The 21,356-nt window shown below is 36.4% G+C and overlaps 1 long non-coding RNA gene across 1 annotated transcript in view; it reads right to left on the bottom strand.

Moving 5' to 3' along the window:
- Nucleotides 1-1,662: 1,662 nt before the first annotated feature.
- The window catches only part of LOC137048628 (uncharacterized), a 113,702-nt gene continuing 94,008 nt past the window's right edge, over nt 1,663-21,356 (bottom strand). The window contains exon 3 of the long non-coding RNA XR_010899487.1: nt 1,663-1,787. This is a non-coding gene — a long non-coding RNA (uncharacterized lncRNA). The remainder of the gene's footprint in view (nt 1,788-21,356) is intronic.

The raw sequence follows: 21,356 nt of genomic DNA, 5'->3' as shown, positions 1-21,356 counted from the left end.
GACCATCTTCAATTCTGTGGAGCATTGGGTTTTGATATATGGCAACTTTTCAACTTTTTAAGACCATGTACTTTTAACTTGCATTAAGCAAGGCTCAAAGGTTTGCTAATGTTCAATCAGATAGTGTAGGGAGGGGAGGTGTCAGTGAGTGCATTGATTGCTCAGCTTTAGTGCAGGCAACTTGTGAATGTGGAGCATGTGATGCATATGTTTGCTGTAGGAATCTCAGGAGTAACAAGTCAATCTATTAGGCCTGACCGCTTTGGTTTGCACCATATTTTCATCTAAAAGTAACATATAGCCCTTGCTAATCCACAAGAGGCTGACAAACAAGTTTCCTTTCAGCCTTCCAAAACCTCTGAAGTAGAGAGGACATGAATCCTATTTTTATTTGTTCCAGTTTCCACTTCTGAGATTTTTATTTGGAGCCGACAAACAGTAATGCCTGGGCCATGAGCAGATGTCCCAACACCACAAGTGCAAGTGCAGCCATCTTTTTTACTTTCTCACTTACACATATATGCAACCATGCACTACTACAATCTGTAGTGTCGATATATGTGTGTGTGTGTGTGTGTGTGTGTGTGTGTGTGTGTGTGTGTGTGTGTGTGTTTGTGTGTGTGTGTGTCATTAAAGTCGCCACAAAGTTTATTGACTTTTAGTATATGTTAGCAAACTCCAAAAATGTGCATTTAGAATTTAGCATTCAAAACTTACAGTCTTTCACTTCCGGCAATATGGATCAATTATTCTGATGACATCACGCTGCATTTTAGCTTCTAATCAGATTTTCTGTCCAATCAAATGCTCTGAAGCATCTGCCCCTACATCATAAATAGGGGGCGATTTCGGATTCAGTCTGCTCCGGTCCAGAGACACAATAGCACAGAGCGGATTGTATGTGCAAGCCGGTGCAGATTAGAAAACATCAGAATCATTTGAATTCAGCACAGAATATTGAAGAGAAAGTTTTAAAATAAATTTCAGAGGAAGTTTTAAAATACATTTTAAAGCGATGTGTATTAGATCAGAAGGAGAAACTGTTAGCGATTAGGAGAAATTTGCGGCTTTACTGAGCAGAGATGTATTATTTTGTGCTATTTAAAAAAAGATATATGTCTTCCTGTTTCAGTTGAAATAACGTCAACACAATGCCACAATGCTGCAAGTTTCAGGACATATTAATTATATTAACATTAATACAAATTAAATATATGTATATATAATTAATATATATATATATATATATATATATATATATATATATATATATATATATATATATATATATATATATATATATATATATAAACTGCAAAAAAAGTTTTATTGTATGACCTTGCTGAACATTAGGCTAAACATACTATGATGTCAGAAGGGGGAAGTTAGTGGCGGTTTTGCTTTCATATCAAGATCTGAGATAAGAATGTTTGCTTAACAAGTGGTTCAGAGTGAAAAACAAAGCATTCTTGAGTCAAAAATACTTCTGACAGGAATAACTCCTCAGGGCAGGCACTGAAGTTGTCATAAGACTTAAAGGCGTCACTGCTGAAACTCGGCAAAAGATGACAAAAGGGGTGTCATGGAATGTCAGCTGACTCAAATCAATGTGGAAGAAGAGGACAGTGGAAATGGTTCATTATAGCAGACTTGCTCAAGAGGGTCCAGTACCCTATCAGTCAGGACACACACTATTATTACTTCCTCTGGTTATCAATCTCCCTTCTCCAGCACTCTGGCTCTTACTAGAGCTTTTTCCACAATGTCAGCACAGAACTTCCTTCATTCTGATGGGACACAAAAAAGACAGAGAAAAAACAGAAGTCAGACTATATTTAGCTTTATAATAATATACAGTGGCCTCAAAAGATTTTTGGATACTTAAACTTAAAATAAATGAAATGTAATATCATTTTCATTGCATAGATCAATACAATTTCTCAGAACAAACCTGACTTTCCTGAGACATTTTTTGCTGGTACTTTTAAGTGTCCCAAAGTGAGATTTAGTTTCAAGTTCATACAGATGTCAGCTGAACAAACACAAGTGTGAACATGCTCCAGGTATGTTTGACACCAGAAAGTGTCCAAATACTTTAACATTACCTTTAAAAAGTTAGGTCAGTAAAATGTTTTAATAAATGCATTCAATTGTTTAAAAGTGAAAGTAAAGGCATTTACATTCACTGTAAAAAAAATAATAAAATGCATGGCTTCAATTGAACATTTTCTAGTGACTGATCACATCAAAATTCTTCAGCTGGCCAAACTGAATTTCTGTGAACTGATACAATTCAATTAACAGGAAATCAATTTGGCCAACTAATAAATGTAGATGTGATCACTCACTAGAAGATATATATATATATTACTCTAATATGCTGATTTGGTGCTCAAGTGAAAAAAAACAAAGATATGATATATATCTTTATATATATCATATCTTTTTTTTACTTGAGCACCAAATCAGCATATTAGAGTAATTTCTGAAGGATCACATGAAACTGGAATATATTACACATAAACATGAGTCTGGACTAATGATGTCATCACAGGAATATATTATACTTTAAATTTTAATAATATTACACAATATTACTGCTTTTGCTGTATTTTAATCAAATAAATGCAACCATGATGAGCATAAGGGAGGCATATCATTCCAAGTTATATTTGCTCAAAAATAATTCCTATACCTTTCTTAATATTAAATGCCACTCTGCATGAAGTTATTTCATGTAAATAAAACTGCTGTATAATAAAATACCAGAAGACACATAACTAAAAGCAATGTTTAGTGGCAAGACACGCTATTACGTTTCAAACATTCTAAATCCTATAAACACGGGGTTACCGCTATCAGACGCTGCTATTGCTGCATATGCGAAACAGGCATGGGTTTCTATCGGGGCAGGTTGTTTGGGGTTAGAGAAACTTAATGAGAAACATTCATTATACCAAACATGTCATCAGACAGCTGTAATTACAATAATTGTCTCTTCTCAGAAATACTACATGGGGGTGAATATGGGGTTTGTGTGGTGTAAGACTCCTTAATTAAGTCAACAATAAACTCCCCTCACTGTCAGAGCGACAGTCCTGAGTTATTTTCCATGAGAGAGTAGAAATTGCATTTGCACAAAGTACGTCCCTCAAAACACACATAATGCAGTCTGATGATGATGCTTCATTGAGTGTAACGGCACCCGGGGCGGGGTTATGGGATATGTTAAAGTATAACGTTCAAAAATTAGACCGCAAGAAAGATGTTAGTCTGCTTTGGGTAGGGGCATGTTTGTGTTTCCAGTTTCCAGTGGAATTTACAGCAGAGGTGAATGGCCCAGTGGAGAAAGACTGCAGCTGTACACTATGTGTGTGTGTGTGTGTGTGTGTGTGTGTGTGTGTGTGTGTGTGTGCGAGATAGATAGATACAGAGAGAGAGAGAGAGAGAGAGAGAGAGAGAGAGAGAGAGAGAGAGAGAGAGAGAGAGAGAGAGAGAGAGAGAGAGAGAGAGAGAGAGAGAGAGAGAGAGAGAGAGAGAGAGAGAGAGAGAGAGAGAGAGAGAGAGGGAGGGGACAGACAGTGCTCTTAGTCAGCACTGGACCGGCAGCCGGGCCGGGGGGCCAAGTTTCCACTTGCGAACAATTATTCACCTCAAGTGCCCAGCGTGTATATGTGTATAATGTGTGAGAGGACATCCCTCACACTGAGGGTACTGAAGTGCCTCTCCCGCCCCAACATCCTCCATTTCCAAACCAAACCATTTTCATGTAAAGATTTGACATATTTACACTTAATGTTTGAGTGTGTTTGTGTATGTTGTGTAATGGAAGCAGAAGGTCTCCTCAAAAAGGTCAATGAACCACCATGGGCACTTACACACAGTGAGGGTGGAATATTCCGGGTTCAATACAAGTTAAGCTTCGTCGACAGAATTTGTAGCTCAATTTTTCTTTAAATAGAGCAAAAATCAAAGTTATGGCAATGCACTTACAATGGAAGTGAAAAGGACATTTACACTGAACAATAAGAGATGTTTTTCACATAAATCATGTTAACATAGTACATATTGTTTATTTTGTGTGGCTATACTGTTGTAAAAATTTTTTTTATTGTTCCCATTCACTTCCATCGTAAATCCCACACTGCAACCATGATTTAGCGAGAGAAAAAGTCTTGAAAATGCGAGACCTGAACAGTGGAATAGGAAAACGTGCAAGATGTCAGGACAGATTTTTTTATTTAATTTTTTTTACTTCTTTTAACTTCAGAGCTTAATTTTTAGAGTGATGTTCCAAAAGAATTGAATCCAACATTCAAAGGTGCATATAGTGCAAATTTGCATAGGAAAAACAATATAAAAGCAACTCGGAGGGGGAAAAAACAAACACATTCTGTGTGTACCACTACACATCTAAATCAACACACCTAAAGGCCAAACAGTGTATTTATACAACATTTACTATCATATACTGATATTAAGGCCTTACAGCCCGTGTTTGTGTTTAAATTGGGAACCATCTGTAGGATTGGAGTGTGTGTGTATTCCAAATTGGTTGAAACAGATGTATTTATGTGTCATTTTCACATTGATTTATTAAAGGAAAGTGCCTGGCTACAATCCAAGTGGCCAATCAACCATAATTCACTCCAGTGTATCTAAACTCACAACATAAACCTGAACTGGTTATGCTGGTTATGGATTGTTGAGAATTGGAGAAAATGAGGGAATTGTGGAGAAATAGGCGCCCTTTCGTCTCACTCTTTTCCTTTTCCCATGGACTATATACCTGATGTGAGCCACGAGGGAGAAGAAAGGAAGAGGAAACGGGGTAATACTGTGGGCCTTCACATCCTGAAGTCCAGTAACACAAACACACATGCACATTCCCCCTCGTCTGTTACAGGTATTGGTCCTGACCAGAGCGTTATATGGGAGAGGAAGAGACAAAGAGGGTGAGAGAAAAGATAAGCTTGATTTAGATATTACATAAACATTTTCGTTTCTTGCTGCAAACATGACTCAGTTTCTATTTCTGTTGTGCCAGGTTGCCCCGTCCACTCTGAAATCTCATTGGTCCACAATTCTGTATCATTATGAGGGATCTTTACTTTCTGATTTTCTTTTGTTTGTTTTTTACATCTTTCCCCATTGAAACCAATGGATTTGCAGTGTTCTCTGATTCCATTAACTCTTATGTGTACCCTTATGCTCCACATGCACCCAGGCCACACGGTGCCTTGCAGCATCTGTGCCGTGCTGAATGAATGAGTGAGCGTGTGGTTAACCCATAAACAGAGCAGGGAGAAAGTGGAAAGTGAAGTGAAAAACAGTGCTATGCTGAAACTAGACCACAGCCATTTTAAGAGCTGAAATTTTCCTACCTCTGACCAATGGAACAAGCAAAGTGACTACTAAAATAATGGCCTGTACTTTGAAAAGATGTACTTTTTCTCCGATTCATTCATCCTCAGAAATTCACATTTGAATTTTGGTATCGTGAATCAAAGGGCGTATTGTTGTTTCTTTCCTCTTGATGTGAAACATTTGATCTCATGGTCCAGTCGAAGCTCAGACAGAGGCAGAGGAGGGATCAATGATTCTACTACAAAGGAGCGAGTCTCTGAATTCACAACATAATCACTCAGCATATCAGCGGTCTACTTTGCCATCGTGACGTCTTGTGATGAAGAACTCAGTGTAGACTCACATCAGACAAAGAAACTGTCAATCAGAACATTTAGTAGGCCTATACATCTAAAGTGGAGCATGACTGTAGACCAGTGACATTTCATGGTGGACATATAGCTACCCAGACGCTGTGGGTATAAAAGAACCTAATGACATTTGTTTTTCCACTGCAAAACCATCTTCTTAGGTTTTGTGTTTTTGTTTTCTTGGACCTTTACACATGCTTTTACATACAATTACAGAATATTTTTGAACTCTTCATTTTGTTTTTATACTGCGTTCAGGTGCAGTAAAAGTAGAACGTGGATGAGTGCTTTCACCTTCCCATTGAGGTTCTATGTTTAATAATCATAGCATTTTAGCAGTGTTCAGTTATTGTTGGAAAGCATCTTTTGGCATGGACAACAGGATTGTGAAGATGGTTCATTCGTAACCTGCTGGCCCCAAACCACACAGAGGCTGCCAGAGGTGATTGGTAAACCCGTCACACTGGTTCGGCTGTAAATGCCCTTTTGTTTTGCATGGCCAGCATGTGGGGAGCGAGAAATCACTGTCATTACATGGCATCTTTCTTATATTGTTTCCACTTAATGAATAACCACAAAACGAGAGAGAGAGAGAGAGAGAGAGAGAGAGAGAGAGAGAGAGAGAGAGAGAGAGAGAGAGAGAGAGAGAAAGAGAGAGAGAGAGAGAGAGAGAGAGAGAGAGAGAGAGAGAGAGAGAGAGAGAGCGAGCATAATTTCATGAAGTTATAATGCTAAGCCTATAATGATCTAATGATAAATTAAACTATTTTTAAATAAAATATTTGGTAAAATAAAATATACGTGCAAGAAAACAGCACAATTAAATTATTCTTAATAATTAGTTATTATTAGTAATACAGTGGGTATGGAAAGTATTCATTTTTCACACTTTGTTATATTGCAGCCATTTGCTAAAAGTTATTTTATTTCTCATGAATGTACACACAGCACCCCATATTGACAGAAAACACAGAATTGTTGACATTTTTGCAGATTTATTAAAAAAGAAAAACTGAAATATCACATGGTCCTAAGTATTCACACCCTTTGTGCAGTATTTAAGCACTCTTTTGATCTAATACAGCCATGAGTCTTTTTGGGAAAGATGCAAAAAGTTTTTCACTCCAGGATTTGGGGATCCTCTGGCATTCCTCCTTGCAGATCCTCTCCGGTTCTATCGGGTTGGATGGTAAACGTTGGTGGACAGCCATTTTCAAGTCTCTCCAGAGATGCTGGACGAGATACTCAATTAGGTTTAAGTCAGGGCTCTGGCTGGGCCATTCAAGAACAGTCACAGAGTTGTTGTGAAGTCACTCCTTCTGTATTTTATTGACAGGTGAAATTTTTCTCCACACATACTGCTCAGAATTAAGGCTAAAAAGTTATATGGTCTCATCAGACCAGAGAATCTTATTTCTCACAATCCTGGAGTCCTTCAGGTGTTTTTTTTTTTAGCAAGCTTTCATGTGTCTTGTGCTGAGGAGAGGCTTCCGTCAGGCCACTCAGCCATAAACCCCTCACAGGCCTGCAGTGATGGTTGACTTTCTACAAATTTCTCTCATCTCCAGACTGCATCTCTGGAGCTCAGCCACAGTGATCTTTGGGTTCTTCTTTACCTCTCTCACCAAGGCTCTTCTCCCCTGATAGCTCAGTTTGGCCGGATGGCCAGCTCTAAGAAGGGTTCTGGTCATCCCAAATGTCTTCCATTTAAGGATTATGGAGGCCACTGTGCTCTTAGGAAGCTTAAGTGCAGCCGAAATTGTTTTATAACCATGGCCAGATCTGTACCTTACCACAATTCTGTCTCTGAGCTCTTCAGTCAGCTCCTTTGACCTCATGATTCTCATTTGCTCTGACATGCACTGTGAGCTGTAAGGTCTTATATAGACAGGTGTGTGTTTTTCCTAATCAAGTCCAATCAGTATAATCAAACAGCTGGACTCAAGTGAAGGTGTAGAAACATCTCAAGGATGATCAGAAGAAATGGACAGCACCTGAGTTAAATATATGAGTGTCACAGCAAAGGGTTTTTACTTAGGACTATGTGATATTTCAGGTTTTCTTTTTTAATAAATCTACAAAATGTCAACAATTCTGTGTTTTTCTGTCAATATGGGGTGCTGTGTGTACATTAATGAGAAAAAAAATGAACTTAAATGATTTTAGCAAATGTCTGCAAGGCTAACAAAGAGTGAAAAATTGAAGGGGGTCTGAATACTTTCCGTACCCACTGTATATTTAATGCCTAACCTATAACTTATAGCTATAAAAAAGTATGCAAACAATTATCATAATATATAAATATATAAAACAAATAAAGTTTAAAAAGTGTATCAAATAAAATACTCTTTGGCTAAATAAATTAATAGTTTAGTAAGTAATATTATCCTGTAAGTTTCAGAGCTGAAAACTTCCTTTTTAGTCAAAGAAAAGCTTTTATAGACACCAGGCCCAGAAAACGATTGTGCGCTTCATCCTTACATCATCGCGCGATGAAACACTGCATCTACAGAACGTGTAATTCAGTAGCCCCGCCCACCGACTCATTCGGATCGCTAGCCAGCAGCAATAAACATGTGGAAGAAGATAGCAAGATTTTGTGGAAGAACACAGTCGCTGCATAAGCTTCCTTCGGATCACAATATGTGTGATACTTCATTTATTTTTAATGTTCGCTTCATTTAATTGCGTAATCGTTTGTAAAGAAGTCTTAAGTGCTGGATTTGCAGACACAATGCTGTGCCTTCTATATTGGATAGATGAGTAAAATGTCTTTTTTATACGTAGTAATTAGTCCGGGGGCTGTTTTCCAGATGGGCTACCAAAACATACGGCCGTTGGCAGAATTTCATCTTGATGTGCACGTGTGTGTGTATGTGTGCGGGCTTATATCAACCGACCCTGCGGGCCATGAAATACAGAAATAATATTCCAATCACTCGAAGAAATAAATCATTGTGTTTGCTTGCTAAAGACATTTATGAGCCTTCGAATCGAGAGAATCTTTGCAGTTGCCGCTTTCAAAATAATCTCTCCCTCATGTGAACTGACAGGGGCATTGATATGACAGCGGAGCTGAAGCTCATTAAATATGCAAATCTTATCCAATCCTAGCCATGGGCATTTACTTCCAAGTCTCCAGTCCACCAAAACCCAGCGATCAGAAGACAGCCTCAAAACCAGTGTAGAAAATAGCCTATTACTTATTAGTTTTATGTTTTTGAAGGTAAAAACCACACAAACAACATTAGTTGACCTCATACCAACAGTATAAAAAAAAAAGCCAGTTCATGACACCTTTAATTAAATAAATAAAAGATGCATATTTTGATGTGATTATTTGAATGTTTGATATTTGAATATATTTAATAATAACAAACTAAATATTTATTATATTATATTAAAATCTATATTATGTCTATATTTATTTTAAAGTCCAATCCATACCACTAAGTAAACAAACAAATATTTATTATATTATATTTATTATATTATACTAAAATCTATATTATGCCTTTCCGTATGTTTGCTGGCTGTATCCAGTAGCTTCTCAAACCTATACCCCCTGGGAGACCAACAGGAGGTGTAAAAGCAATAAGACAGGCCACTCTTTGTTCTGTACAGTGAAGGAAAAATATCACATCCCTGTTTGGAAAGTCACTGCCAAACCCTAAACCAGGTTAAAGACATTTCAGTGAAAGAGGGAAAAGATTTTCAGTTTAACATCAGAATGAAGAGTTATACGGGTTGGAGATATGTTCCGTTAATATCCATTTATCAACACAGCTTTCAAATAAACCAGCCTGTTTGGACTTGGACTTTTTTGGGAAGTGGATATCTGGAACTTTATTTCTGTGTTTCCGTTCATGTCTGAGTGGTCGCTGATGCATAACGGAGTTAATTAAGGTGTTGCAAAACACTAAGTCAAGCTTATTTTGGTTGTTGTGCAAATGAAAGGCCATGTTAAAAAAATCTTTAAGCTGGAAAGATTTGAGTGATGCAAATTAGCCTTAGCAGTAAACTGTATATTTTGGAAGCAGATGTTAACAGGTCATTCAACCCAGTAGCAGCGTCTACATGATGAAGACAAACTGTCCTTCACCGCACCAGCTGACATGTTCTTCCATCACTAAGCTCCAGAAGTCGTAATGTTGCCTGGTCATGGCGACGGCGAGTGTAAACGGCGCAGGCCGACACTAGCTCCCGGTGCCAGCGTCTGAGCCCGGACTGTTGATCGTCTGGCTGTGTGATGCAGGCCAGCTGGAATCTAACGGTCGTTTACATCCTCCTGTCAAACAAGAACCTCCAGCCTGTCAAACTTAGTGGAAAGACGACAAAAACTACACTCCCCAGAGCTTTCCCCGGAGAAACGGTTTGAAGAAACGGCTAAATAAGGGCAGAAATCTTGACAAATGTTTGGAAAAAAGGCGAGTGCTGTTAATCATCTGGAGCATTTGATGACTGTGTTCTCTCTGTGTTTGTTGTAAGGAAGACAAACCTGTTCTTTCTCCACACGGTGCTGTCACACCTGATCTAACGCAGTGTACAAGATACAAGCTACTGAGGACACATAAGGGCCCGGGTGGCACTGGGACGCCCAGATTGAAGGCAGACCACCCAATTTTAATTGCCAGAATATACTAATAAATAAAAGTCACATACATGCATATCATCTGTTGTAAATATAGTTTAAAATAAAGAGGTGTAATACCTCAAAAAGCACAAGGCAGCTAATACGCACTCAGATGAACTTGTAGTAAACACCACTATTCGCTATCCTCACTATGTAAATAAAATCAACACTAAAACAGTAGTCTGCATAATTTATTCCTGTCATAGTGCATGCTGGGAACTGTAGTTCTTCCTATACCTATATGGTAATTCAATTAAACTTAATGGTTGCTAGCGTTTACTGGTTAAACTGCAGGAATGCTCAACATTAAATTTAAAGTGATAGCTCACATTGATAATCGTTTACTGTAAGGGTTAGTATATGGTTACATAATTTTAATTTTGGCTTGAACCATCTCTTTAAATGTAATGCCATTCTAAATGTGTATGGCTCATGGATCATCTGTGGAAAACAAACAAATATATTATGAAGAACTGATTTTCAATTTTTTTTGCTAAGTCACTGAAAGTCAATGAGGTCCAAAACACATTAAAGGGGTCATGAATATTTTTTTCTTGATCTTTTGACATGTAAGAGGTCACGTTTTTAGAACTCAAAACTTCTTTGTTAGTCCAAAACAGCTTTTATTAAAACCAAGCTCCAAAAATGACTTGTTTCAGGTTTTGTCACATTAGGACATTGTGACAAAAGATTGCCTCTGCAGAAGAAAAAAAGTGACGCCTACTTATATGTCATTGCATCTTTGGCCCTGCCCCCTGGTATGTTAGTGAGATGAGAAGAGAGATACAGGACTAAAATAATATTATCTTCCAAAGGATTGTATAGGAAAATGGTAAAATGTTCAACTACACTGTAAAAACTGTCCTCTATAAATGAACCTGTGCAGGACTCTGACCTGGTTGCCTTAAAATGTTGAGTTCATTGAAATTAAATATTTGACATAAAACGTGATAAATCATGAAAATAGCACAATTTGGCATGTTTCACTGCATCATCACAAATAAAACACACACACAATTACCCAATATGCTTACAAAATCTTTTAATAATATTTCAATAAAGGTTGTCGATTTAAAAAAAAAATATTCATTGTATTAACTCACATTTTTTAAGGCAACCAGGTAACTTATTTTTTTTAATGTTTTTTTTATTTTTTATTTTTTTTTACAATGTATGTTGATGTCTGAGTAGAACATTATAGGCTATTTGTTTGTTCTGTTCATTTTACTGTACCGAACAGACCAGTTGGAATTTCGGACTGTAAGATGGACAACAGTAATGCCACATTTAAGTAACCGTGTTACTTATCAGAAATCACAGATTAGCCATTAAATGTAATGATTAATGTACATTCAGACATTCTATTGTCCTAAAATTGTTTATTTCTGTTTAAGCACGTTAGTAAAATCAAAGAATGCTCTCTTTATAATCTCTGGAGCTGTCAATCAAACAGCGCGGGTTTATCAGTGACTGAGTTCTGGACTCTTACCAAAACTCCTGTTATAATTAATGACACTGTCTACACTGCAAAACAAATCTCTTATCTACATAGTGTTTGCACTGTTAGTTATGATTAAAGCATTTGTAAAAGTGCAGAAATCAATTTGCAATGACGAGATCACTGCATTGATGAACTCAACAGACATGTCTGTCATTGGCCTATCAATGCTTATCATTGTTTCATGCCACAAAAATAGACAAAGTTCCACATGTAATACTTATTTCATTTGCAAAGATGTTAGCCAATCACAGCAGTGGGTTTCTACATTGAAGTCTTACAGTAGACACACCCCATAAAACAGAGCAAATATTTTGGGCTTTTTTTTTTCTTTTCTTACTTACATTATAACTGCACCTCAGGAAACATTATAAAATATATTTTTAAATGCAGTTCAGGACCCATTTAAACCCCAAACAGAGACATTTTTCAAAATATCTTCTTTGGTGAAGAAGAAGAAAGGAAGTCATGGTTTTGACATGATTGTGCAGTTATTGTATAGTTAAATGTGCAGTCTTATAGGACAAGGAAAATTGTATGGTTCATTCTATACACGTATGATGACATTATAGGCAGTATAATGTCCACTCTGTTTCACTAAGGTCCTCACACTTTAATCAAGCTGTAAGGATCAACTTTATTTGTGATGTGGAGTCCAGCTGTATGTATCTCTATTTGGGTCAGAGTTCTATGAGGCAGGTCTGACGGTGGCTTCAGCAGCCGTGTGCATTGTACCTGGTCATTCATAATAAAACAGTCTACAAATAATGAATGAGAATGGTGAGTAACCTGAGGATAAAGTGGGATAGAAAGACTCTATGGGCTCCTCTCTTCTCAACTTAAAAAAAACAAAAATTTAACCTAAGGTCCAAGAATCCAAAAACAGGAAACAGAGGCAGCTATAATTTATATAGAGAAGGAAATGACCGCTCTAATTTGGAAAAAAAAACACATCGGTATCATCCTTCCAGGGCCTGGCAAGTAGTAGTGGAAGAACACTCAAGTTAACAGACTCTTGATGAGTGTGCAAACTTACTAGTGCAAGGTCACATCTCCATATTTCAAGGACCACTCTTAATTTGCGCCGGTAGCTAGATACTTTGGCCTAATGCTGATCGCACAGAGTTTTGTACATTTGTCTAAAGAGCATGAGAGGATGTTTACTTTTGCATGGAAAGAAACGAGGGTCCCAGGTGTTCCATTTAAACAATGGAAAAACACTTACTGTAAGTGTTTCTGCTGAATTTTATCTTCAGAGACACAGGTGTTTGGAATGCAGCGGATCCACAAGGCAGGACCCTCGCAGCCCAGCAGGTACGGCCGGCCGTCCCCTTCACCGGCTCCATCTAATTAATTAAAACCTTCACACCTCAAAAAACACCCATTGATTTTAGACAGCCAGTCCTGAGCACAGCTGGAGCAAGGAGGACGCAGGGCATTCGAGTCAGTAGTGTAGGGACAAAACAAATGATCTACCATCTATCTAGGTTTAGGTGATGATGAGTCTTGGGGTTTGGAATCATTTTTGATTCCTGCAAACTTCCTTCAGAGGGATAGAAATTATATCCAGATGGAAAGAACATCAGTTCAATCTCATCATGTCAGAGAAACTGCGCAAAAATGGTACCATCACGGGTACAAGAGCTTGTTTCTAGGGCAGCACCCTCAAACAGACCCCTTTGACAACATATTTGTACCTTAAAGTCAGTTTTTGGGAAGTTACTTTGAAGGCGTTAGCTACAAGCTACAATCATTACATTAAAACTATGTTTTATAGTTAAAAAAATAACTAATCCGATTTATAATAATCAGTTGCGTCTTCTGTTTATTGAAAAACAAGAGGGGCTTTTGAATGTATCTTAATTAGTATCAGTATCAAACTAAAACTTGGAAAGAAACAGAGATTCCATCCCATTTGAAAGAGAAATCTGTTCAGAACCAACTGATTCACGAATTAATAAGACATTAAATTACTACATACAAAATGAGATTTTGTTGGAACCAATTGATTCAATAAAATGAATCAGAATTTCTAAAGATACAGTATGACAGAGATGACTTAGGACAAACTTTTTCTTTAGAATGAATGAGACATTCCAGCGCCACATTCAAGAGGAATCACTATCTGGAATGTTACATTGTATGTAGCAAAAGAAAGTCAGATTCATTCTAGTGAATCAGCTTGTGGTAAATGAATCTCTTCCTCTCACTGTAGCAATAGAAAGTCTGATTCATTCAAGTGAATCGGTTAGTTCAAAACAGCTCTCTAATATGTGATGAAATCACTGATTCATTCTAGTGAGTCAGTTCTTTCTAAATAAACTGCTCTCTCTTATGTAGCAATAGGCAAGGCAAGGCAAGGCAAGTTTATTTGTATAGCACATTTCATACCCAATGGCAATCCAAAGTGCTTTACATAGAAATTAATTAAAATAGTGGTAACAAATGCATGAGAAAAAAAAGAATACCATATGGACGAATAAAGAATTAAAAACAAGCATAGTTAAAACAGTCGTAAAGATATAGTAATTAAAATAATAATAATAATAAAAAAATAAATAAAAAAAATAATAATAATAATAAAATGGTCAGATCCACAATAATGATCTGATATAAAAATAAACATTCTTCAGTTTACAGCCTACATACATGTACCATCTTAATTAGAACACCTCTCATTCATTTCTTTCTCAAACACGTTCATAACATCCATTTTAATCACTATTCCCTGATTTTTACTCAGGAACCTTCTTGTTAAAACCCTTACTCACTCATCATACCCTCCACAGATTTACACATACTCAAACCTTATTGTCAAACTTACTATTTCCATCAAACCCAGTTTTCACTCGTCATATTCAACTCAAAAGAACATATAAAATAAACAATAACCAGAGATAAGAACAAAGGTAAACTAAAATAATTATAAAAAGAATAAAGAGATAAGATAGGGTGCAATCAGTCGGACGTACAGTGGCACAGTGCTCATTCAGTAAACGCACAGCTGAACAGATGTGTTTTGAGTCTGGATTTGAATGTGGCGACTGTTGGAGCACATCTGATCTGTTCAGGAAGCTGGTTCCAACTACGGCTGGCATAATAGCTAAAAGCAGACTCTCCTTGCTTTGAGTGAACTCTTGGTATTTCTAACTGACTTGATCCTGCTGATCTGAGTGATCTGTTGGGTTTGTATTTAATCAGCATATCTGCGATGTATTGAGGTCCTAGCTCATTGAGTGATTTATAAACAAGTAATAGTACTTTAAAATCGATCCTAAATGTAACTGGAAGCCAGTGTAAAGACCTGAGGACTGGTGTGATATGGTCATATTTTCTGGTTCTGCTCAGAATCCTGGCAGCAGCGTTCTGTATGAGCTGCAGCTGTCTAATGGTCTTTTTAGGAAGGCCAGTGAGAAGGCCGTTACAATAGTCCACCCTACTGGTGATGAAAGCATGAACGAGTTTCTCTAAGTCTTGCCTGGAGACAAAACATCTAATCCTTGCAATATTTTTCAGATGATAGTATGCTGATTTAGTTATTGCTTTGACATGACTACTGAAACTCAGGTCGGACTGTAAAATCACTCCAAGATTCCTGACTTGATTTTTTGTTATCAGGCCTTTAGCCTCAAGATATGCGTTCACCTTGAGAATTTCATCTTTGTTTCCAAATGTAGTGATTTCGGTTTTGTCTTTGTTTAACTGAAGATAGTTTTGGCACATCCAGTTGTTAACTTCATCAATGCATTTGCACAGGGAGACAATGGGGCTGTAGTCATTAGGTGATAGTGCTAAGTAGAGCTGGGTGTCATCAGCATAGCTGTGGTAAGCAATATTGTTCTTTTTCATTATTTGGCTCAATGGCAGCATATACAGGTTAAACAGGAGAGGTGCTAGAATTGACCCTTGTGGGACTCCGCATGTCATGGACGTCCACTCAGACTTATGGTCTCCTATACTCACATAATAACCTCTCCCTTCTAAGTATGATCTGAACCATTTGAGGACCATTCCAGAAAGCCCAACCCAGTTTTCCAGCCTGTCTAGAAGTATGTTGTGGTCAACAGTATCGAATGCGGCACTGAGATCCAGTTGTACCAGAATTGATGTTTTGCCTGTATCAGTGTTTAAGCGAATATCATTTATAATCTTTATGAGCGCTGTCTCTGTACTGTGATGTGGACGGAAACCAGATTGAAAATTGTCAAAGTATCCATTTGAGTGTAAGAATTTGTTCAACTGATTGAAAACAACTTTTTCAATGATTTTGCCTATGAAGGGGATATTTGAGATTGGTCTGTAGTTGCTCAGTATGGAGTTATCCAGATTTCTCTTTTTCAGAAGAGGCTTAACTATTGCAGTTTTAAGGGCGGTTGGAAAAGTCCCATAGAGGAGTGAGGAGTTTACCACTTCTAGGAGATCTGCTTCTAAACAGTTAAACACACTTTTGAAGAAAGAAGTGGGGAGTGTGTCTAGGGCACAGGTTGATGTTTTAAGATGCTGTACTGTGTCTTCTAAAATTTTGCAGTCAATAGCATCGAAATCTGACATGGTAATTTTCCGAGGGTTTGGTATGATCTGACTGACCCCAGAGCAACTAGAGGATGTGCTGATCGCCTTTCTGATATTATTGATTTTCTCTGAGAAGTAGGAAGCAAACTCACTGCATTTACTGTCTGAGAGCATTTCACTAGGAGTCTGACTCGGGGGGTTTGTTAGTCTCTCGACAGTAGCAAAAAGAGTGCGCGTGTTGTTTATGTTTCTGTTTATAATATTTGAGAAGAAGGTCTGTCTAGCTTTGCCTAGTTCAACATTGAAAGCATGAAGGGTGTCTTTATAGATGTTATAATGGACTACAAGTTTTGTCTTCCGCCACATGCGTTCAGATTTTCTGCATTGTCTTTTCATTATTTGAACTGCTGTTGAGGTTCTCCAAGGTTTCTCCAATAGAAAGTCTGATTCATTCTAGTGAATCAGTTGGTTCTAAACAGCTCTCTTATATGTAATGTTCGAAAATCGAATTCATTTAAATAAACAGATTTAAAGATTCAGTCCTTGTATCAAGCTCTTTGTTTTCAACTGTTATGAATTAGATTGTTTTGTCGTCTTTACTAAGTTTTAGTTTGATACTGTCAACTAATAAGACTCCTTGTTTTTGCTCTGTTAAACTTTTATATGAATTGATTAACTAGAATGAACAACACTTTCAACAATCTGGTTCACTAGGAAAAATCAGTCTGTCATTTAAGATGAACCAATTCACTAGAATGAATCAGACTTTCAAATAAGAGAGAAAAAGATTTAAGATTAACTTTCCAACACAGTATAAAAGAAAAAGAATATTATGAACCAATTCACAAGAACGAAGTTTTAGCTCTGCAAATGAGAGCAAGAACAGTTTAGAACAAACTGATTTGCTAATAATTCAGACTTTCCAGCACTGGATATGAGAGAAAGGAAAGCTTTCAGGAGTGAACAGATTCACAAGAATAAATCAGACATGTAAGAGTTTTGAAGAGCGTCTTTGATTATTCCTCCAGCTCTGACTTGAGATTTACAGTTTGGCTGATACTCCACAAGCTGATAAAGTAGTGTGTTACTGGAAAAGTTAGTTAGTTGCTCCTTAATTTTTTGTGACAGTGTACCCTGCATGACTGTGAGGGTGTATGCGGGGGTGTGTTTACACAAAGTCGTTTGGACACTTCGGTGACACATGCAGGAGTGAATGCATAATGAAAAACAAAAGAATGAATAAATGAACAATACAGGATAGGAAAAGCTTTCAAGGCTTCTGATGTCCGACTTCAAACACAGCAGCGCAGTGGATCAGCCGGGAGAGGATAGAGGGGTGTATGATGGAGTGACATGAAGATGGAGGGGGGAGATTAAGAGAAAGGTCAGAGGAGGATGCATCCTGTCTGCTCAACTCAGTGGCATGTCTGCTTTGTGGGGCGTCCGTGCTGCATGCGTCTCTTTCTTCTTTATTGCACCTACCATATAGTGCCAGTCCCCAAGTAACTCATCATAGGCACAACATGCTGACTTGTTGCTCTCGAAATGACAAGTACTGCAATAATGGCCCTCGCTTGGGGTCCCGCAGCGAACGTGTTCCCGTCCCGTGTTTCCCCTGTGGCAAACCTCGCTCACGAAATGCAATCAGGACTTGCATACGCTGATGAGTTAACTGTGTCACCCTGGAGAAATTGATCCTGGAGATCCATTTAGTGTTAAGAGATTGCCCACCTCTGCCCCATCCATCAAACCTCAACTGAGGGAATAAAGCTCCTTTTTTCTTTCAAATTTAATTCCAAAACAAAATCTCTCAGCTGTCATGGTAAAATGAGATGTCGCAGTCACCTTATGTGTCACATGACCCATTCCTGTGCGTCTACTCTACACTAGACGAATCATAGCTGGACACTGAGGGACGACAATAATGAATAACTTAATATGATGATACATGATTCCCTTGGCCAGTGCGCACATCCCAAATCAATCTGTTTGGTTATGACAAGGGCAAGGTCTCTATGATTGCACATTTGACCTATGACAGCGATTGTTGAGGGACTACATTCTGGCTGGCCAATTCCCTTGACCTTAATAGCTTCAAATTAAACTCCAGCTGCAGTTTAGGATACCAAAGCAGCAGAGATTGGCAAGGAGAGGTTAATGGAGTATCAAAAACACGGAAGACTAAAGATAACAGTTGGGTCCCCAAACTGTCGCTCAAATGGTAGCTAGAAATAAAGCGGTGTTATTAAAACTATATTTTGCATATTGTTGGGTATATGCAATTCATTGTCAATTATTGAATATATCTGTCAAATAAATGGCTGCCAAAACAATTAGAAACCAAACACTCAAACTATATGTAAACAAATGTGCTTATTGTTGGGCATATTTCAAGGTCCATTATTCAAATAAATATTCAAATGATCAATTGTGGCTGTCAAAACACTCAACCCATCACTCAAGCTATGCGTTAATCATTTTGCATATATTGGGCATATGCATTTGGATTTCAAAGTAAATTATTGAAATAAATATTGAAATAAATTATTTGAATGATCAGTTATGGCTGATAAAACGTTTAGAATACAAACACAAAGTATATGTTAATAATTTTACATATAGTTGGGCATATTTTATGATAATATTAACTTTTTCATTTTTGTATAATGACAATTTTTACTGTATTGGGTCATGATGTCCATGTAATATATATTAAAGCACAGATGAATTATCTTTTTTCACCATATTGGCTATTTGAAAATTAATCAATCTTCACAACCCTATCGATATTTATATATATATATATATATATATATATATATATATATATATATATATATATATATATATATATATATATATATATATATATATATATACATATATATATGTATATGTATATATATATATATATATATATATATATATATATATATATATATATATATATATACATATATATATATATATATATACATATATATATATATATATATATATATATATATATATATATATATATATATATATATATATATATATATATATATATATATATATATACACCTATATACCGATAGGGTTGTGAAGATTGATTAATGTTCAAATAGCCAATATGGTGAAAAAAGATAATTCATCTGTGCTTTAAAGACCTTCACTTCTCTGTCAAATGTTATGAATCAAAAATCCATATAAAATTGTGTCTTCATGGTCTTCAACCAGCTGAGAACCACTGATAAGTTTGTCGTCATTCCACAGTTTTATATCTTTATGTCTGAAGCCTGAAATGTGGCAAAAGGTCGCAAAGTTCAAGGGGGCCGAATACTTTCGCAAGGCACTGTAGCTCATGATGGTCAAATAATTGTCTCTGACCTTCAGCTGTCAGCCTCAGATATTTCAGATTTAACACACGTCTGATGGATGCACTGTGTATTCTGCTGCTAGGGATATATATATATATATATATTTATATATACATACATATATATATATATATATATATATATATATATATATATATATATATATATATATATATATATATATATATATATATATATATATATATATATATATATATATATATATATATATATATATATATATATATATAAAATCCAAGGCTAATGATTATGTTTTAGTTTACTGGACAATTAAATGCAAAAAAGTTGTCTTAGTGAAAAGAATTTGGTTCAACAATTGATGGACCAACTTAGTATTAATTGTAAATTCGATTTGTAATTGCGAGTTAATAAGCATACAAGTTGCAACAAGTTAACAAGCCGTCTATGCTTTATATATATACAGAAAACAGTGCATCCATCAGACGTGTGTTAAATCTGAAGTATCTGAGACTGACAGCTGAAGGTCAGAGACTATTATTTGACCATCATGAGCTATACATCTAATTTGATCCTACAGTGCAGTCATCTCCTCCACACAGACCTGCAGACGGAGAGATGGAACACACAGGCATTATTTTAATATCACACATAATTCATCACTATAGTACATGATCAACAGTCTCAGCGAAGCGTAGCACAGAGCGGAACGGAATGTTCTAATAAAATCCCAGGGTTCACCGTCCTATTTCTTTGGCTATGATTTTCACAACTTTGGAACAATCTATTTTTTCCCTTTACACTTGTTATCCATCCATCCATCCATCCATCCATCCATCCATCCATCCATCCATCCATCCATCCATCCATCCATCCATCCATTTCCCCAGTAAAAATTGTTTAACCTAATTTAATGAATTTAATTAATTAATTAAATAAATATTTATTTACATTCCCCTCATTTATTCTCTAAAAAAGTCTAATTACGTTATGCAATTTTACAATAGATACATTTCAAGTAAAACAGTTTTATTTTATTTCTTTTTTACTTTATTTCAATAGTCAACTTTAGACATTTTACTAAGTAACTTTGCAAACATGTCAACTGCTTATTGGGATAGTTCATCAAAAAATGAAAATTCTGTCATCAACCTGTATGATTTTCTTTCTACTGCTGAAGATATGTCTGAAGCATGACCCCATTTACTTTATAGTATTTAAAAAAAGTTTCATTTTTGGGTGAACTATACCTTTAATATGCTTCCCCTTTATTTTGATGGTCAATCACCAGTCATTCTACTGACTATAAGCAACTTTGCAACATGTCAACCAGTGGATGTAATTCATTACTGAGTAATTGAATTACTTTCCCCTTGACAATTTTATATAAAACATAAGTAAATTTAACATTAACATTTGCCGTCTATGCTTTAAATGTAGCCTATATTTTTAATGCAAATTTCTCCCTTTAAATACTTTAGTTGACTAATATTTTATGCAATTTTATTTTATGAAAGAATTAAAAGAGCAGTTTCATGTCCTATTTCATCTATTCTTGTATTGTTCAACTAGTCAAGCTTGATATGTGATTTAGAAAGTAATTAGTAGTAAGTAATGCGATACCTTTAGCAGAATAATTAGTACAGTAATCTAAT

The sequence above is a fragment of the Pseudorasbora parva genome, chromosome 20 (assembly GCF_024679245.1).
Source record: "Pseudorasbora parva isolate DD20220531a chromosome 20, ASM2467924v1, whole genome shotgun sequence".
Lineage (NCBI taxonomy): Eukaryota > Metazoa > Chordata > Actinopteri > Cypriniformes > Gobionidae > Pseudorasbora > Pseudorasbora parva.
This window is presented reverse-complemented; position numbering and strand designations above follow the sequence as displayed.